The 20,409-nt window shown below is 39.5% G+C and overlaps 1 pseudogene; it reads right to left on the bottom strand.

Annotated features, from left to right (window-relative positions):
• Positions 1–15,050: 15,050 nt before the first annotated feature.
• On the bottom strand, positions 15,051–18,887 carry LOC148212277 (secreted RxLR effector protein 161 pseudogene; annotated as a pseudogene).
• Between the last annotated feature and the right edge of the window lie 1,522 nt (positions 18,888–20,409).

The raw sequence follows: 20,409 nt of genomic DNA, 5'->3' as shown, positions 1-20,409 counted from the left end.
GCCTCATTTTGTGTGGTTTGAAATTTGGGGGCGTCATATTGAATATACAATTTACCACCAGTAATTGAGTGAATGGCATATTATTTTATTGATCAATGTGTTAGATTTTAGTTTAATAATTTCGTTATCACGTTTTTATATATATGTTGATGGCCAGTTTTGGAGAGGTCCACGATGGGCCTGCAACAAGAAAACTCGACACTGTTGTGGTGTCCTGCCTAAAACACTTTAACGATTAAGTCAATAATCGAAGTAGAAAGTAGGGATGAACACATTAGGGGTTTAGTGACAGATTTTTCACTTACTTGATAGTGATGGGGCCCTTCCTTTTTATAGGTGTGAGTGACCGACCAGGAAGGACGATATTTTTAACACAGGGGCACGCTTTGCTGTACAGGATTTGGACAGGCGAGGGCGGACATTACCGACATATGGCGGGTGGCACCTTCACCTACTAATTTGTACTATCCTGCAGGCCATGGGTTGCAGTCTGTGACGTGCTCCATGAACCAAAACACAGAGAAGTTCTATGTGTTTTAAAGGCATGAGGGAAGAAAGAGAGTGAGCGTAACTTCCCACTCTCCAGCTCACCATTTCCCAGCAATTTTGTTGGGAAGTGGTGGGATTGTTAATTATGGTATATCATAATTAACATATATATATATATATATATATCCACATTCATCTTTGGCGCAACAGCGCTCGATCAGTGAGTTATTACGCACTCTTCCAAGGGTGGCTGCTTCTATGCAAACCTAGCCTGCCTTTAAAGTGGAATTCATCATTTGTTGTTTCCTTTCCATTCACTTTGATCTCTTACGTTTCATCGATTTTGTCCGGATCCTCCTTTTCTTCCGAATAAAGGGAAGGAGAAGTATCTTCTTCGATGGATCCCTCTTGTTCTTGTTAACTCCCCTTCGTTTCGGAAGTGGTTTCTATTTCTACATCTGTTTTTTCCCTGCTTTCCGCCCTTTCCTTCGTTTTTGAGGTTTCCTCGCCGAGCATATGACTGACCCGCTGAATTTGCCACCAGGAATTGATTTTATGAGTCTCTTCCTTTTTACGTATGGCATTGCCACTTCTTTTGGCAGCATCCACTAATCCGGAACTTAATTCGAAAGCCATATTTCGACCTGGATGTTTTCAGGATGCCCCTAATAACTAACGAATGGCAAGTGCAGGAACCGTATGTCTGAACAGGCCTAAAACAAGAGGAACGATCTAGCTTTCCTTTGCCACTCAAGTTTACGGCATGTGTCGTGCTGAGGCCTATATATATTTACTTATTGAATTATATTTAATTCAATAAATCAATTAAATAATTAATTAACTTAAAACCTATTTTAATTTAATTAATCATTAATTAAATCTTATTTACTTAATTAATAAAATAAACTTAATTTAATTAAACAATATTTAGTTAAATTAATAAAAGGTCATAGAGCCAAAAAAACCCTTCGTACATGTGCATTTAGACATGTATGGTCCGATGAATGTTCAAGCTAGAGTAGGGTATGGATATTTCATCTCTTTCATAGATGATTATTTAAGATTTGGGCATCTTTACCCAATGTAACGTAAGCCCGAAGCTCTTGCAAAGTTCAAAGAGTATGATGTGATGATATTTGGGCCAATGATCCAAAAGTCAAGCCAGTTCAGTAAAGAGTCAGATAAAGATGGAAGGCTCCCTCAAACGAGGAAGGAGGAGCCCAATAAGAAACCAAGCAACCGCTCATGCTAAGATGGAAGGCTCGTTGCACACACATGGTTTGCCCATTGCACACAGTTTGCGCGCACTAACCTCATAAAGCCGCGTCCAGCGTATGCACGTCTGCACCGTTTGACTGCTCGTGCGCGCCTTCACGCTGCAGCATGCCCTACACCCGCCCCACCAGCCGCCTATCGTGTCATGCCCTCTCACCCCTGTCGTTAGTGCCTCCACACCAAGCGCCTGCCTGACCATCGCCAGCACCCTCGCTAGCACGCGCGCCCATCTGATGCCAGCGCTGCCTGTCGCCCACGCAATATTATATTGTCGTGCACCCACACTTACTGCCGCATACACCCCGCGTGCATCTACCATGCCAATGCCTCCTCCATCCGCATGCTCCCGCCTACCTCCAGCATTTTAGCACGTGTCCAACTGCTCCATGCTCCCGTCAATACGGTGTCACCCATACACCCGTCTGCCCTGCCAGTGTCTCTACGCACCTTACCTATCCACGCCCAGCCGCCCACGCTGCACGCCTGTCAGTGCCGTTCGCATGGCCTGCCCCTTCTGCTACACCAAGCCAGTGCCACTTACGTCAGCCAGCGGCTGCCCTAGTGCCCGTTTCCTTGCGCGCTCGCCACACCCCCATAGCCATCCCAACCATTTGGTGTTGCCATTCCCATGTGCCCCCAACTTGCCTTGCCACCAACTCCATCACTTTTAAGGAAAAGATTTCCTTCTTATTTTCCTTGATTTAATTTTAGAATTGTTTTTGATTTATCAATTTTTAAATTCATCTTCTGCAAGTTTAGCACTTTTTAGAAATTCATCAATTTTTTTTCTTTTTAATTTTGTTATTTTCCTTAAAAGGCTATGAGCCTTAGCCTATGAACAGGTGTGTACCCCATCCATGTTGAGTAACCTTAGAACCTTTGAATTGAAATAAAATTGAAATTCTTTTCTCACCCTTTGCCGTGTACAAAACCCCCTCCCCCCCAAAGATCGAATTCCTTTGTGTGGTTGAACTCAGGTCTTGATATTTGCCTCTCGGAGCATGCTTGTTTGATTGGTCATCAAACTCATGGACTGTTTCCGACCTCAAGCATAGTGAGTATTCTTTCGGCTCAAAGTAACGACTGCAAAGGTAATCCCTGTAACTCTTAGACTTTCGGGTTGAACCAACTATAGAATTGAATTCGAGTGCCTTCTGGCTCAAGTAGCTCAATATGCTTGGGTTGTCGCGTATCAGAGTATAAGACTGAAGGTGAAAATTTATTAGATCAAATAATAAAAACACTTTGATTAGATCGTGGTGGAGAGTAAATGGATTTGAGGTTCAAGGTATAGATGACAGCATATGGAATGCTTCCCAACTCACGACACCTAGTACACCTCAATAAAATGGTGTATTGAAAAGAGAAATAGAACCCCATTACACATGGTTCGGTCATTTGATGAGCTTGAAAGAATCAAATCCCGCAGCAGAAGCGTGTGAACGCGTGTGCTTCGATCTTGTTCGGAATTACAATGAAGAAAAGACATAAGCGTTATTAAACAGCAGTAGTGAAACATACCTTTGAAGACACTTCATCAATGTAGACACGAACGCCACCAAAAAGCATTCCTTGCTTTCCTCTGGATGTTAAAACTCGGTTTATCGGAACTGTTACGTGACAACACAAGCGTATTGGACTACTCGAGCCACAAGCCACTTGAACCCAACCGTATAGATGGTTTCAACCCGAGAGGCTACGGGTTAGATGGATGACCTTTGCAGTCGTTACTTTGATAAAAGAGAATACTCACTATGCTCGAGCCTAGAAACACTCCTTGAGTTTGATGACCAGTCAAACAAGCATGGTCTGAGTATAAAATATGAAAACAACAAAGGAGAGAAAACTCTCACAAGTTTATTGATAATTCAAAGTTCAAAGTTTTCATAAAACACTAGGGGTACATGCCTATTTATACGCCAAGGCCCACAACCCTTACAAGGAAGATAACAAAATTAAAAAAATTAAAATTAAAATTGATAAATTCCTAAAGGATGGAAAACTTGCTTAAAATTTTGCTAAAAACTTAAAGCAATAATCAAAATAAATCCCACAAAATATCTAAAATAAAAATGGAAAACAATCTCCTAAATTTTTATGGAGTGGGCAACAAGCAAGATGGTGGCAACATCCTTCAGAACCCTTATAGGTTCTTCATTGGCATTAAAAATGGTCAAAATTTGTTGTTGGGTCCAATGAAGTCTCATTCGTTTTGTGGGTCTCTCTTCAAGCATTTCCTCCCTGTTGGTGTAGGTGGAGTCTTTGAGCTTAATGCCTATTATGATCACATCATCTCCCTCTTTTGATTGGGATTCGTCCTCGAATCAAGTGGTTTGCGTACATCCAAACGAAACAAGTTAGTCCAGTGATAAGAATCTATAGCAAGACTGTTACCTTGATGTAGTTTAAAAACTCCATTCTCTCATTTATTCTTAAAGATCTCCATCTGGTCTCCTTGTTTTTCCTCTTCACGTGGCTTGACCTCACGAGATGCTTGGGATCCTTGAGTGGGGGGGCTGGAACAGACTTGCTTGTTGTTGTTGTTCTTCTTCTTCAATTCTCCTTTCAAAGGGTAATAACCTGCTTGGCATGGTCTCGGGTAGTATCTCCTCGATATTCTGTAAAAACTCAACACAAGTACTAGGTAAAGTGTTTCTTTTTTTTTGAGTTCTGAGATCATTACCTTCATGTAAATATAGAAAAAGCAACAGTGTAGCACATAGAGCTCACTCTATTTCATCACTTATAGTCATGAGGGTCATGACTTTCTTATCATTTTTAGGGGCATTCTCTTTGATTTTATTTCGAAGTTCAACAACTTCCTGCTTTTCGACCTTCAATCTTCTTTCTTTCAATTTCAATTGATCAACATGTACTTCTTTTGTAGAAAGAGGAACAAGTGCGATTTTCTGTCCTTGATGCTCAAAAGAATATTTATTAAGAAAACCACCAAAACTTACTTTCTTGTCTAATTGCCACGATATTCCTAGCAAGAAATCACTAGCATGTATAGGTACAACATCACAAGCTACCTCATCTTTGTACCTACCTATGTTGAATGAAACTTGAACTTGCTTTTGGACTCTCACATCCCCACTATCATTTAACCATTGTAACCTATGGGACCGTGGGTGGGGTATGGTGGTTGATTTCAATCTCTCCACTACATCCTTACTAGCAACATTATTGCAACTCCCACTATCAACGATAACACTACATGTGGTAAAGTTCACTATGCACCTAGTATGGAATAGGTCCTCTCTTTACGCCTCTAAGGGTTCATCCTTATATTGCACGTTGAGGTTCCTCCTATCCACTAAGGCCATATCATTGGTAAAAGCCGAAGTTCTAAAACTCCTTAAGGCAGGGATTCTTTATGCTATATCTGATAGTTATTGGGTGAGTCCTGTGCATGTTGTGCCAAATAAAGGAGGGATGACGGTAATAAAAAATGAAAAAATGAATTCATCTCTACAAGGACGGTAATTGGGTGGTGAGTATGCATTGACTATAGAAAATGAAATAAGGGCACTAGAAAAGATCACTTCCCTCTCCTTTTTATTGATCAGATGCTTGATAGATTGACAGGTTATCCTTACTATTGTTTCCTTGATGGTTATTCAAGTTATAGTGAGATCGCAATTTCTCCTGAGGACCAAGAGAAGACGACATTCACATGTCCTTATGGTACCTTTGCCTTTATGAGAATACCATTTGGGTTGTGTAACGCCCCTACTATACTTCAGCGATGCATGATGGCTATTTTTGCAGATATGGTTGATGACATCATGGAGGTTTTATGGATGATTTTTATGTTTTTGGTTCTTCATTTGACACTTGCCTCCATAATCTTTCTCGTGTTTTGCAACGTTGTCAAGAAACTAACCTTGTTATGAAATGGGAAAAATGCCATTTTATGGTCACAGGAGGGATAATTTTGGGGCATAAGGTTTCTGAGAAGGGATTGGAAGTTGATAGGGCTAAAATCTTAGCGATTGAACAAATTCATCCCCCGATGATGTAAAAGGAGTTAGGAGTTTTTTAGGACATGCAGGTTTTTACAGGCGCTTTATTAAAGATTTTTCAAAAGTTTTAAAACCTTTATGTAATCTTCTTGAAAAAGATGCTCCTTTTCTCTTTACTGATGATTGTTTGCTAGCATTTAATATGCTAAAAGAGAAACTGACTTCTGCATTTTTTATTGTAGTTCCTGATTGTAGTCAACATTTTGAGATTATATGTGATGCTAGTGACTTTTCAGTAGGAGCAGTTTTGGGCAAGGGACGAGATAAATGTTTCAGAGCAATTTATTATGCAAGTAGGACTCTTGACAGTGCACAATAAAATTACACTACCACAGAAGAGGAGATGCTTGCTGTAGTTTTTGCTCTTGATAAATTTAGGTCATATTTGTTAGGCACTCAAGTGATTGTGCATACTTACCATGCAGCTTTTCGATATTTATTTAATAAGAAGGATTCAAAACCTCGCCTGATTCGATGGATTCTTCTTTTGTAGGAGTTTGATTTTAAGATTAAGGATAGGAGAGGTTGTGAAAATGTGGTAACTGATCACTTGTCGAGGATTGAACAGGACAACCTCAAAAAATTGTATCAGGTAGAGTCTATTATTCCTTGGTTTGCTGGCTTTGTTAATTTTCTTGCAGGAGGAGTATTACCATCAGATCTGAACTCTCATCAAAGAAAAAATTTCTCGCATTATGTAAAACACTACCTGTCGGATGAACCTCTACTTTTCAAAATTTGTTCTGACCAAATCATTCGAAAGTGCGTACCAACCGAGGAAATCAATAATATTTTGCATGAATGTCACTTGTCGCCTTATGGCGGTCACTTGGACCTACTTGTAATTCTGCTAAGATATTGCAATCTAGTTTTTATTGGCCTATCATCTTTAAGGATTGTTATACTTTTGCAAAGACTTGTGATAGGTGCAAAAGAAAAGGTAATATTTCTCGACGTCACGAAATGCCCTTAACTGCTATTTTAGAGGTAGAATTATTTGATGTTTGGGGTATTGATTTAATGGGTCCCTTTCCTTCTTCACATGGGTATCTTAATATTTTATTGGCTGTTGAATATGTTTCTAAATGGGTTGAAGTTGTGGCCACGAAAAAGAATGATGCACGTGGTGTGTTACAATATTTGCATAAGAATATTTTTACAAGATTTGGTACTCCACGCACTTTTATTAGTGATGAAGGCTCGCTTTCTGTAATAAATTGTTTAATTCGATGCTCACGAGGTATGGAGTTAAACATAAAATTTCTTTAGCTTATCATCCTCAAACTAATGGTTAAGTTGAAACGTCTAACAGGGAAATCAAGCAGATCTTGGAGAAAACAGTCAAAACAAACCGAAAGGATTGGGTTTTGAAGTTGGATGATGCAATATGAGCCTACAGAATAGCTTTCAAAACACCAATTGGTATGTCACCGTATTGGATGGTGTTTGGGAAAGCTTGTCACCTTCCAGTGGAATTGGAACACAAAGCCTATTGGGCCATCAAGAAATTAAATTTTGATCTTCAAAAAGCTGGGGAGCAATGCCTTTTGCAACTTTATGAGATTGAGGAATTTCGTTGTCAGGCTTATGAAAATGCCAAGCTTTACAAAGAAAGAACAACAAAGTGGCATGATAAGATGATTCAGCATCGATCTTTTGAGCCCGGGCAACAGGTTCTTTTATTTAATTATCGATTACGCTTATTTCCTAGCAAACTAAAATCTCGATGGTCTGGTTCTTTTACCATAAAGTCAGTTTTCCCACATGGCACCGTTGAACTACAAGCAAGTGATGGCAGATCTTTGAAATCCATGGGCAACGACTCAAAACATTATTTTTGCACGGAAGAGAGGACTTTCAAAAAAATTCTTTTGGAGGAGCCAAATCGATCGACAGTTACCCCGTCTAGCTACAGACGTTACATAAAGCGGTTTTTAGGAGGCAATCCATATATTTGTTTCATTTGTTTATTTTTGTTCTATTTACTTTTTTTTTTTGTTTTCATTATTGTTGGGTCCTTACTAACCAATATTTTTTTTTGTTTATTTCTTTGTGTATGAAAAGAATACGAAGAAGAAGAAAAAAAACGCGCAAGCTGGATGCATGGAAGCGCCATGGTGCATGCAAGGGCGCTACAGCGCTCTGCAACGCCTGGCACAACAGATTTTCCTGAGGGCAGAGTGCCATGGCGCTATCGCAACTTCTGGGTTTTTTAAATCCAGAGTTCGTCCGACATTTTCAACCTCTTTTCAAACCCTAAGTGTCGCAGCGCTCCTCCGCTGCTTTCCTTAACTTCTTGCTCGATTTTTCTTCTATTTTTCTCCGTCTTAGGCCAATTTCATCCTTGATTCACTGTTTCTACCATCTATTTCAGGATTGCGTGTTCTTTTGGAGCAATTTTAGGCGTTCAAGTTGTGGGTTATTGTCAAATCCATAAATTCTTCCGAACCAAGTAAGATTTTGTTGTTTTGGGTCGGTATATACACTGATATTTTGTTGTTGTTGTCTTTAATGAGATTCTCACACTTGGGTTGAAACGTTTTGAAGTGTCAGTACTTTTATATAGCATTTTTTGTCGTTTTGTTGTGTTTATACTATTATGGCTCCAAAACGAGCACGTGGTGCCTCCTCCTCCTCTAGTTCATATGATAGAAATAAATTTATCAATGGGGAGGCATCCACTTGGTTCTCCACTGTAGCGGGCCATAAGAGTCTTATTTCAGGAACGGGGCCTATTACCTGATGAGGTCCACCAACAGAGCATGTATGAGAATATTGTTTCTAGAAGATGTGTCAGTTTTGTTCAGCAGCCCGATGTTGCTGTGGTCCCCCTTGTTTGTGAATTTTATGCTAATATCCAGGAGGGGTCCAATATTTCTTTTGTTCGGGGAAGGAGCGTGGCTTTCGACAATATCTCTATGAACGAATTTTATGAGCTCCCTAATTTTGATCAGTACGACTATAATCGGTATGCTAATGAGGAGCTTGACATAGATCATATCATCCGTAGTTTTATGCAGCTCGAATTCTGAATGGAAAATGCGGCACAGTGAAGCCATTACCTTCAAATCTGCAGATTTGAGTGTTCACGATAAGGTATGACATAATTTTTTTTTTTGTTCACAGTTACTTCCAATGACCCACATGAGCGATGTCACCAAAGAACTGGTCATATTGCTTTATGCCATTGTTACCGGTAAGTCTATCGATGTTGGACGGATTATCAAGCAAAGCAATAAGCATGCAAGACGCGGTACCACAATCCGTGCCCTTCCCCATCCCATGCTGATAACCGGCCTCTATAAGAAGGTTGGTGTTGTTTGTGACACCACAGAGACATTGCTGGGTCCCAAAAGTGTGATGGACAAGAATTACATTTTGTCTATCCGTAGGTCGGAGCCCCTTATGGAGATTGAAGGCCCTGCATAAGAACAACCGGAAGTCCATGCTGATCCACCCCCATAGCAGCGCGCTCCATGACCATTCGAGGAGGAAGTTCGCCATCTTTCACGCCAGTTCCATCATTTTCATGTGAACCAGAGGCTGTAATATTACTATCTTGTTCAATGCTTTCAGGCTCAACAATCAGCGCAGCCTCTTCCTCCACTTCCACAATTTCATGATTCATCCACTGAGGACGAGGACCGATGATTCATCATCATTCAGGGTAGTTTCCTTCTACTCCCTTACTATTTTGTTCGGGCTGTAATTCTTAATTTGATTGCATTGTTTTTCTTTACATTGGGACAATGTAACATCTAAGTTTGAGAGTAGTGGAATCTGGTCTGTAATAATTTTTTTTAGATGATAGGTTTACTCTGATTCATATATGCTGATTTCCTTTTTGAAACCTTGAATTTTTATTAATATCCTTGAATATTTGCTGGGTTATGAATGCATCTTTGAGTGGCTTCCGTATGCATGAAAAAGTTAAGTGTGACTGTTTTTGTTTTCCTTCTTTAAAATTTTATGATGGTTTCTCGTTGGATTATTGAATGAAAATTGCCATTAACTTGAAACTATTTACATACCCAGTAAGGTTTTGAGCCTTAAAGCAATCTATTACATCTTGCTCACTTTTCATTCTTGTGTGTGATCGAACTTGGCATACTTATTTAGAACTTGCTGGTGAATGCATTTTGTGACTACATGTTTGAATTAGTGTCTTAAGATGATAAGGGCAATTTAGGTTCACCCATAATTTGAGACTTCTAAAGAGCCTACCTTGTTATATTTTTCCTTTAGAGAGCCATATTTGAGCCTAATTTTCCATTCTTTTTCTTGGATTGAACACGTTTATTAGCCCTGAGGCATGTTTCGGATATTATCCTCCCTATTTCTTTCTTTACCAGTGTTAAGACAAGGGAGGAAAATTTGCTTCAGTTGAAGCCAACTTTGTAAGCTAAAAAAAAAGTATGGTTCAAAAAAAAAAATGGAAAAAACACACAAAAAACAAAACAAAAAAAAAAAGAAGAAAAAAAAGTTTGGTTGGGAAAGAAAAAAAAAAGTTATATAAGTGCATTCTCTTTTATTCGTTGAGTAATGTAGAGAAAGCATTTGGAAAATTATCTTTCAAAGAGCAATAAATTATTTAACAATTCATGATATTCAGGTGGAAATTATTTAACAATTTTCGGTCATTTATGGCTCATTTACGTGCCTAACTGATGTATTTGTAGGATTAAGTTATTAGAAAGAATTGGAGCATAAACGATCAATTGAGAGGAGAACTAGAGCAAAAAAGAGGAGCTTAATTTAGCCACATCAGCGCCGCAGCGCCATGGCGCCTGCAAGTCATAATTGGGAGCAAATTCCCGAAGAAGTAGCGCCACAGCACCCGTGCACAGTGCCATGGCGCTCGTAGATAAAGCTTGGGCCTTTTTTCGTGATGACAGCACTGTGGCGTGCGTTGTAGCACCATAGCACTATGAACTTCCTTGTCCTTCACAATTTTTGGACAGTGCCATGGCACTGTAGCGATGCCGTCACATAAGTAAAATATTAGTGCGCTATTTTTGGGGACTTTTGGGGATTCTCACATTGGAGAATTGGAATTCTGAGAGAATTGGCTCGAAATTTAAAGCAAGAAAGGCGAGAAGTTGATTTTCGAAGCATCGTGATCATGGAGATTGAGTCGAGGACGATTAATCGACACTACGACTTTAGTTTCTCTCATTTCCCTTATCTTTTCTAGATTTATTATGAAATTCTTTGTGGGATTTTATTGTATTTTCGTGAACACGAGTAGCTAATCTTCTTGTTCTAGGGATTGACGAAGCCACTAGATTTATCAGTTGGATTTATTAACAATTGGCTTGATTGATTTGTTTTTAATCTGTTTGTGCATTTATTCGCTTCATGCTTTTAATCTCTTGATCACAGATTAATTGTTGCTAAATTTGAATCTTACTGTCGGGAGAGTTGGTTTAGATTGGAACATGAATGCATGACTGGGATAGTTCTAAGATCAGGAGATTTAGAATTATCTTAGAGGTTGTTAAAAGTCTAAGACGTAAGGCCCTACATGTTAATGAAACTATATAGGGATAGTGGTTTCTTAATAAGTGGGAGAATTAATTGTCATTGGGAGAGATAGTTATTATTCTTGATTTCTTGACTGATAGATCTGTAACGGCCCGAGTCCCTCAGAGATAGTCTCGAATCAGGAGATTTTCATTTAATTTTAAATTGAACTTTAATTAAATTTATATATATCGGGTTCTGCGTGATTGTTTTATCTTATGTTGGGATGGGTTTCTTTTTCTCTTGGGCTTGGTTATGTTGGGCTTTTATTGGGTTGGTTTGATTTTAAAACAAAGGAAAATAAAATTAATAAAAAGAAAAAAAAAACAAAACACACAAGGTTTCCATCTCTTTCTTCCTTCCCTTGCCCTAGCCGCCAACCCTCTTTTCTTCCTCTCTTCCTCCGGCGACCGGCGATACCAGCGGCGACTTCCTCTCTTCCTCCGGCGACCGGCGGTACCAGTGGCAATTCAACCGCACGCGGCGGCAGGCTCGACGACGGGTCTTCTCGTTCCGGCGACTTCGAGCAGACCCGTGAACGCCGTGTTGCGGCAGCCCTCCGACGATCCTCGGCGGCGTTCGTCTATCCCCGACGATCCCATAGCAGCGGCGGCCGGCGACCCACGACGTTCCAGCGGCTGCGAAATTTGTAGCAGGTGCAGCGGCGGACTGGAGTGTGGCGGCTGTGTTTGGGTGTTTTTAGCGGCGTCTCAGAGTTTCGGTGATAACCCACAACCCGTGGAAGCGTGGTTTGGATGACCCAGACGTTGTTTTAGCATTCAACAGCGTCGAAAAAGGATTTGGAGTATTTTTCCTCTGCTGCAACTCGTGGACAGCAGTGTTTCAGTGGCATTCGGGCTTACCCACATCCGTTCCAATCCCGATTTAGGCTACCCACACCTTGGCGAGCAAGATCTAAGTTACCCACACCTTGACGAAGTCGATTTTGTGGTAATGAGTCATTTGAACCCTCTTAGAATTGATTTTGAATGCTGAATCGTATATGTAACTTGCTGTTTTTTTCTATTTTAGTGCCTAGGTGTGAGATCGACGCAAAAACTTAGGGGCGCAGTTGTGTGTAAGTAGACAACGGGCGTGTGCGTGCGTTGATGTGTGCTAGTTGGTTTCTAATGTGCTGTTTTGTGATGTTTAATATTGATTTTGATACGCTATTGTGCTAGGTAACTCTCGTTTGTGTTAATCTGTATACTTGGTGTAGTGTTGAATATTCGTCGGTGATAATGGTGGAATCTTGCCTTGCTAAACTGCTGAGAATTTTTGTGGAATGATGTGTGTTTACAAAGGATGCACGTTATTGTGATTATGTTTTCTTATGATGTGAGCGTGCTTGTACAGTTTATATAAATGTTCATTTATGATGCGAGCGTGCTGGTCTGAGTCATATTATTTTCTTATGAGATGTGAGTGTAATTGAAGCATATTTTCGGACCGCAGGCTAGGGGCTGATGTGGAGTTGGTTATGATAAGGAACGTTGAATTCTTGGGGAAAGTGAATGGGTGAGTGTCAGGGCCTCGGGTCTAAATGGTCGGGGGCTGATACGTCACTAATTGAGTAGCGAGGCTGATGGAAAAAATACATACATGCGCAGCGGAAGTGAGCAAGAATCGAAATAACAATCTAGATGCATAATACAACCTAGGATTAAACATGCATGATCATACATTATGATGCTTAGAGATAAGTAGAGAAAAATACAAACCTTTGTAGCTTTTCAAAAATCTTCAAATAGCTCCAATGAAGGACCACCAAGAGATCTTCCTAGCTATTCTCTTTGGAATAGAGTGGTGGGACTCTTTTTAGAGAAGGAAAAAATTAGAGAAAAGTGGAGCTAAAAGGAGTTATGTAAGCTTTTTGAAAACACATCACATGGCCAAAGGTTCCAAGAGATTTTGATGTTTGAACAAAAGTCTTCTTAAATAGGCAAATTACATGCAACTGTTGCATGTCAAAGTTCACCAAAAGCATACAACACATATTCCACTCATGCATGGCATGACTAAGTGTCAAAATGCATGTCTAAGTTCACCAAAAGCTTACAACACACATTCCACTCATACATGGCATGGCTAAGTGTCAAAATGCATGTCTAAGTTCACCAAAAGCTTACAACACACATTTCACTCATGCATGGCATGGCTAAGTGTCAAAATGCATGTTTAAGTTCACAAAAAACTTACAACACACATACTACTTATGCATGCATGGCTAAGTGTCAAAAAGAGGATTTTTGAGATTATTTAAATGTTCCACTCAACAAGTTAGTGGAATTTTCCACCCACTTGGTTAAAAACATTATTTTAATCTACTTTAGTCCACCTTTGACTTTCTCTGGTCAAAGGCAACTATTTGACTTTTTCCAAAATCCGATGTTTGATGAAATCCATGCCTCCGATTATGAATCCGCATTCATAATTTTAATATTTAAATCCTATTTAAATATTTTGTCCAAATTTCTCAAATTGATATCATATATCAATTACTTAATCATATCTCATATGATTAAACTAATTCGTACGATTTGAATTATTCCTTCAAATTATTCCAAGTTTATTCCTATATGAGCTAGCCAGGGGACCTTATGGACCTACAGATCATGAGCTCCAACGATCCGAGATTAACCGGTTAAACTCTTTAACCTAGTTAACCAGCAATCGTTAACTACGCGGTCACTCCACTAAAGCCCGTAGCTGCACTCTCCTCACTGTAGATATATTATGTCCATTTGATATAACCATGATCGGTAAGTCGACCCTTCACATGTTGTTCGTAATTATAGCTGGGTCAAAATACCGCTTTACCCCTGTAATTACCTCTTGTTCCTTAAGTCCCACTAATCCTCTGATGAACAATGATTTGTAGTCCAACTATCAAATCAAAAAATCCTCTCAAACCTTTTGATGAGGGTGGCGCCAATTGTTCAAGACCTGGATTCAGCCCTTAAGAGAACAACCTCTCTACTATCCCAAAATTGGGTAGAAGTGAATTCCTTCTTGCACCCTATGTCCCTAGCTATCTACCGGGTCTTACCCCTGAAATGGGAGGCTTATTGAGCCAGCGCTGTTGAGCTGCTCTCACCCATGCAGATCTAAGGATAATCCCGAGTAAACAGAAGTTCATAGTTAGCTCAGGATTAAGATCGAGTTACCTAGGACATCAAAGTTGAGATAGCCAGTTTCAAACAGTAAGAGGTGTTATAAAGTACAAGTGACTATCTCATGGTCCGGTCTTATGCAAACTCTTTGCACGGGACACCCCCACTCGCATGTCTTCACATGAATGAATTAGGATCACATCGTTTGTACTAGCTACAAAGTGGGCCGCATCCATAGTGTCCCCGGAATAAGGCGCCCAACCTTATTCCTATACTATAGACCATTTAGACTGTTAACTCAAACTTGATCCATATTTATGTCTCTTACATAGAGTTTGAGTCTCAGGTAACAGTCAGGATCCTTTATTTTATTGGATTTGGATATAGTAAGAACATTTTATTGGATCAATAACTACTTATTGATTAAAACCTTCAATAACAACATTATTGAATGATAAAAGTATATCTGTCATTTTCAAACTATGAGTTTTAGGACATAAAACCCAACAAACTCCCACCTGGACTAAAACTCGAATGGTACATTTTATTGAGTTTGAGTGAGAAAATACAAGAAGATTGGGCATACATCAGATACACGCCGAATTATTCTCCCACTTATCCTAGTTTACAAAACTCGTAGTCCTAGACTCTCTAGGTGACCCTCAAACACTTTAGCCGAGAGGACCTTAGTAAATGGATCAGCAAGATTCTCTTCCGAGGCTATCTGAGTGACGACCACGTCTGCCCGGTTTACTATCTCCCTTACGAGATGGTATTTCCGCTCAATATGCTTTGCGCGCTTATGGCTTCTAGGTTCCTTGGAATTTGCAACTGCTCCACTATAATCACAAAAGAGAGTGATGGGGCAGATGTATGTCTGGAACGACTTCCAGATCAGTCAAGAATTTCCTGAGCCACACTGCTTCCTTTGCTGCTTCACAAGCAGCTACGTATTCAGCTTCCATTGTGGAGTCTGCAATGCAAGTTTGCTTTACACTTCTCCACACTACTGATCCTCCATTCAAAGTGAACACTGATCCCGATGTAGATTTTCTAGCATCTTTATCGGTCTGAAAATCAGAGTCAGTGTATCCAATAAGGATCAGATCCTTAGCACCATACACGAGCATATAGTTCCTCGTTCTCCTAAGATACTTGAGGATATTTTTAACGACAGTCCAATGATCATATCCTGGATTAGACTGATATCTGCTGACTATCCCTACTGCATAGCATATGTGACTGGGCGTTTATGTTGAACGCACGCACTAAGCGTGGTAACAATTATATAGATGCAAGCGCACACCTGTCAGAGTAATATAAAATGGATGGAGTATCCAAGTATCGATCCTCAAGGACTTCTAAACAATTTCCAAACTCTAAAGTTTTAAAGAATAGTGAATGTTGGAATGAGTGATTCTTGTAAAATGGGAAGTGGTCACAAATAATGGTTTGGATTTAGGATTTGGACTTATAATGATAAAACCTAGCCCGAATTACTTCAAGTTAGCCAACAAGAATCAAGGACATGCTAAGGACAATATTGATTACGCTTGTTTACATGCGTAAAAAGAAGGTTTTAGATGCTGTTTTTACAATGTTTCAGCTTTGTTTCGGATTTTTCTCGGTCGTTTGAGTTCCAATTCATGCAAAATTCATATATTATGGTTTGTGGTTGGCTTATATTGTATTTATGACATTTTAGGACCATTTGGGAGTGCAAATTAATCAAAAGAAGCAAAAAGACGGAAAAACCATCATGGGAGGCGCCAGGCGCCTGGGAAGCCTGCAGAAAAACTGGTTTTCTTCCAACTTTGCCCTTAATGAAACGCGTCTTCCAATGCGTTTTGGTGGTTCCAACCGGTGCATACGTGTAGAAGAAGTGTTCCACTATCAGTTTGAGCATGATTTGGTCAGTCAAAAGAGTTGGAAATGGGTGATTCACCATCGTTTTAGGACCTACCTAACCAATTCTGCACAGCTATAAATTCCAGCAACTTCTCCACCAAAATCATCAAGCCTTGCTTCCTTCTCTTGATCATTTTTAGTGTTTCTTTGTTGCTTTCTAAGTACTTTCGAGTTGCTTTCATTAGTTGCTTTTGGTTTTTAAATCCCGAGTACTTTACATTCTTTTATTGAGCTTTGTTTTGTTTCCATTTGTACTTAGTCATTTTCTACTTATTCAAATATATAAAAACCTAGCACTTTGCTTATTCTTCCCTTTGCCTTTACTTTATTTTTAGTTAAGAGAGTTGTGTTTTTGGAGAAAAGAGCACGTGACACTCTCCCTTGCTTGAAAGAGAAGGGCGAAGCTCTCAGTCCCGATAAAAACTCTCCGTTAGTTAACTTTTGTTTTTCACACATGCATTCCACATTCAACCATTTTACTTGCTGTATTTTCTTCAATATGTCTTTCTAAATTCCCGTCTCTAGCCCGGTTATGGATAGTTAGCCTTTTATGTCTAAAAAGGGTTGCTAAGAAGTAGTGTTTTTACTTTCCATTCATTGCTCAACATGTTTTCCCAAAAAGTTAGGATTTAGAGAAGGCCATTGTAAGTCTTAACAAGTCAATACTGAAAAGGTTGCTTATTTGCATTGTTGAGTGGTTAAACCGAGGAGAGGAGCGCCTTAGACATAAGGGTTCCGCTTAAGTAGCCTAGACATAGGACCTTAACCCGAGGTTGCGACTATTTCCATCCTAAAACTAAGATATATCTCATAATAGACATATTAGGGAATGTCTTAGGACTTTGAACTTGCTTAGACATAAGTCAAGTGAGAAGCGTATTCGTTGGTTTCTAAAGTAAAAAGCATATTGTCCTTAGCATGTCCTTGAGTCTTTGTTGGCTAACTTGAAGTAATTCGGGCTAGGTTTTATTATTATAAGTCCAAATCTCAAATCCAAACCATTATTTGTGACCACTTCCCATTTTACAAGAATCACTCATTCCAACATTCACTATTCTTTAAAACTTTAGAGTTTGGAAATTGTTTAGAAGTCCTTGAGGATCGATACTTGGATACTCCATCCATTTTATATTACTCTGACAGGTGTGCGCTTGCATCTATATAATTGTTACCACGCTTAGTGCGTGCGTTCAGCATAAACTCCCAGTCAAATATGCATTTTGCTTTAGAAACCAACGACTACGCCTCTCACTTGACTTATGTCTAAGCAAGTTCAAAGTCCTAAGACATTCCCTAATATGTCTATTATGAGATATATCTTAGTTTTAGGATGGAAATAGTCGCAACCTCGGGTTAAGGTCCTGTGTCTAGGCTACTTAAGCGGAACCCTTATGTCTAAGGCGCTCCTCTCCTCGGTTTAACCACTCAACAATGCAAATAAGCAACCTTTTCAGTATTGACTTGTTAAGACTTACAGTGGCCTTCTCTAAATCCTAACTTTTTGGGAAAACATGTTGAGCAATGAATAGAAAGCAAAAACACTACTTCTTAGCAACCCTTTTTAGACATAAAAGGCTAACTATCCATAACCGGGCTAGAGACGGGAATTTAGAAAGACATATTGAAGAAAATACAGCAAGTAAAATGGTTGAATGTGGAATGCATGTGTGAAAAACAAAAGTTAACTAACGGAGAGTTTTTATCGGGATTGAGAGCTTCGCCCTTCTCTTTCAAGCAAGGGGGAGTGTCACGTGCTCTTTCCTCCAAAAACACAACTCTCTTAACTAAAAATAAAGTAAAGGCAAAGAGAAGATAAGCAAAGTGCTAGATTTTTATATATTTGAATAAGTAGAAAATGACTAAGTACAAATGGAAACAAAACAAGCTCAATAAAAGAATGTAAAGTGCTCGGGATTTAAAAACGAAAAGCAACTAATGAAAGCAACTCAAAAGTACTTAGAAAGCAACAAAGAAACACTAAAAATGATCAAGAGAAGGAAGCAAGGCTTGATGAATTTGGTGGAGAAGTTGCTGGAATTTATAGCTGTGCATAATTGGTTAGGTAGGTCCTAAAACGATGGTGAATCACCCATTTCCAACTCTTTTGACTGACCAAATCGTGCTCAAACTGATAGTGGAACACTTCTTCTACACGTATGCATCGGTTGGAACCACCAAAACGCATTGGAAGACGCGTTTCATTAAGGGCAAAGTTGGAAGAAAACCAGTTTTTCTGCAGGCTTCCCAGGCGTCTGGCGCCTCCCATGTAGGTTTTTCCGTCTTTTTGCTTCTTTTGATTAATTTGCACTCCCAAATGGTTCTAAAATGTCATAAATACAATATAAGCCAACCACAAACCATAATATATGAATTTTGCATGAATTGGAACTTAAACGACCGAGAAAAATCCGAAACAAAGCTGAAACATAGTAAAAACAGCATCTAAAACCTTCTTTTTACGCATGTAAACAAGCGTAATCAATATGTCAGGTCTAGTACATAACATAGCATACATTAAGCTTTCAACAGCTGAAGCGTAGGGAATATGTCTCATCCCCTCAATTTCTTGAGGTGTCTTAGGACACTGTTCCTGAGACAGGTGAATTCCATGTCTAAAAGGTAATAAACCTCTTTTGGAATTCTGCATCTTATATGTAGACAACATTTTGTCGATATAAGTTGCTTGAGACATGGCTAGTGTCTTGTTCTTTCGGTTCCGAACTATTTGGATCCCTAGAACATGCTGTGCATCTCACAAATCTTTCATTTGGAATTGCTTAGCTAGCCATTTTTTAACGTCAAACAGAAAACCTACATCATTCCCAATAAGTAGGATGTCGTCAACGTACAAAACTAGAAACGCTACAGTGGAATTGACGATTTTCTTATATACACAAGGTTTGTCAACATTTTGCTCAAAGCCATAAGATTTGATCGCAGTATCAAATCTTATATTCCAGGACCGAGATGCTTGCTTCAATCCATAAATGGATCTCTGAAGCTTACAAACCTTTTCTTCTTGGCCCTGTTCAATGAACCCCTCTGGTTGGACCATATAGATACTCTCTTCAAGACTTCTATTTAGGAATGCTGTCTTGACATCCATCTGCCAAATTTCATAATCATAAAAAGTGGCGATGGACAAGAGTATCCTAATCGACTTTAGCATGGCAACAGGAGAGAGTTTCCTCATAGTCAACTCCCTCTCTCTGGTTGAAACCCTTTGCCACAAGTCGAGCCTTGAAAGTCTGTACTTTCCCGGTATGGTCTCGTTTTCTCTTGTAGATCCATTTACAACCAATTGGCTTTACGTCATTTGGCTGATCTACAAGAACCCAGACCGAATTGGAATACATTGATTCCATTTCAAGGTTCATGGCTTTTATCCATTGGTCTCGGTCCACATCATTCATCGCCTGTTTATAGGTTGATGGATCATCTATGCCGTCATCTGGTATGACGATTTGAGTTTCTGTTAAACCCAAGTAACGGTCAGGCTGAAGAACAACCCTCCCACTACGTCCAGGCATTCTCAACTCTTGAGAAGGATGTGACTGACCATAAATGTTAGTTACATCAACTACTTTAGTTGATGAACTAGCTCTTTCTGCAGTGTTTTTGGACATCTCATTCAATACTAGCCTACTGCGAGGTTGATGACTCCTAATGTGGTCTTCCTCTAAGAATGTGGCATTTGTCGACACAAATACTTTATTCTCTTGAGGATTATAAAACAAACCACCTTTTGATTCTTTTGGGTAACCTACAAATAGGCATAATTTTGAACGTCGTTCCAATTTCTTAGGGTTTTGCACTAACACGTGTGCTGGGCAGCCCTAAATCCTAAAGTGATGTAAACTACCTTTACGCCCTTTCCATAGCTCATAAGGTGTATCAGAAACACTCTTAGAGGGAACATTGTTCAAAATGTAGACAACGGTCTCTAACGCATGTCCCCAAAAGGAATCAGGTAATTGAGCATAGCTCATCATAGAGCGAACCATGTCTAACAAGGTTCGGTTTCTTCTTTCAGATACACCGTTTTGTTGAGGCATATTAGGTGCAGAAAGTTGTGA

The sequence above is a fragment of the Momordica charantia genome, assembly GCF_013281855.1.
Source record: "Momordica charantia cultivar OHB3-1 chromosome 3 unlocalized genomic scaffold, Mcharantia_2.0 BLBB01000003.1, whole genome shotgun sequence".
NCBI classification, from domain to species: domain Eukaryota; kingdom Viridiplantae; phylum Streptophyta; class Magnoliopsida; order Cucurbitales; family Cucurbitaceae; genus Momordica; species Momordica charantia.
Note: the sequence above shows the minus strand (reverse complement) of the source record. Positions and strands in the feature narration are given on the sequence as shown.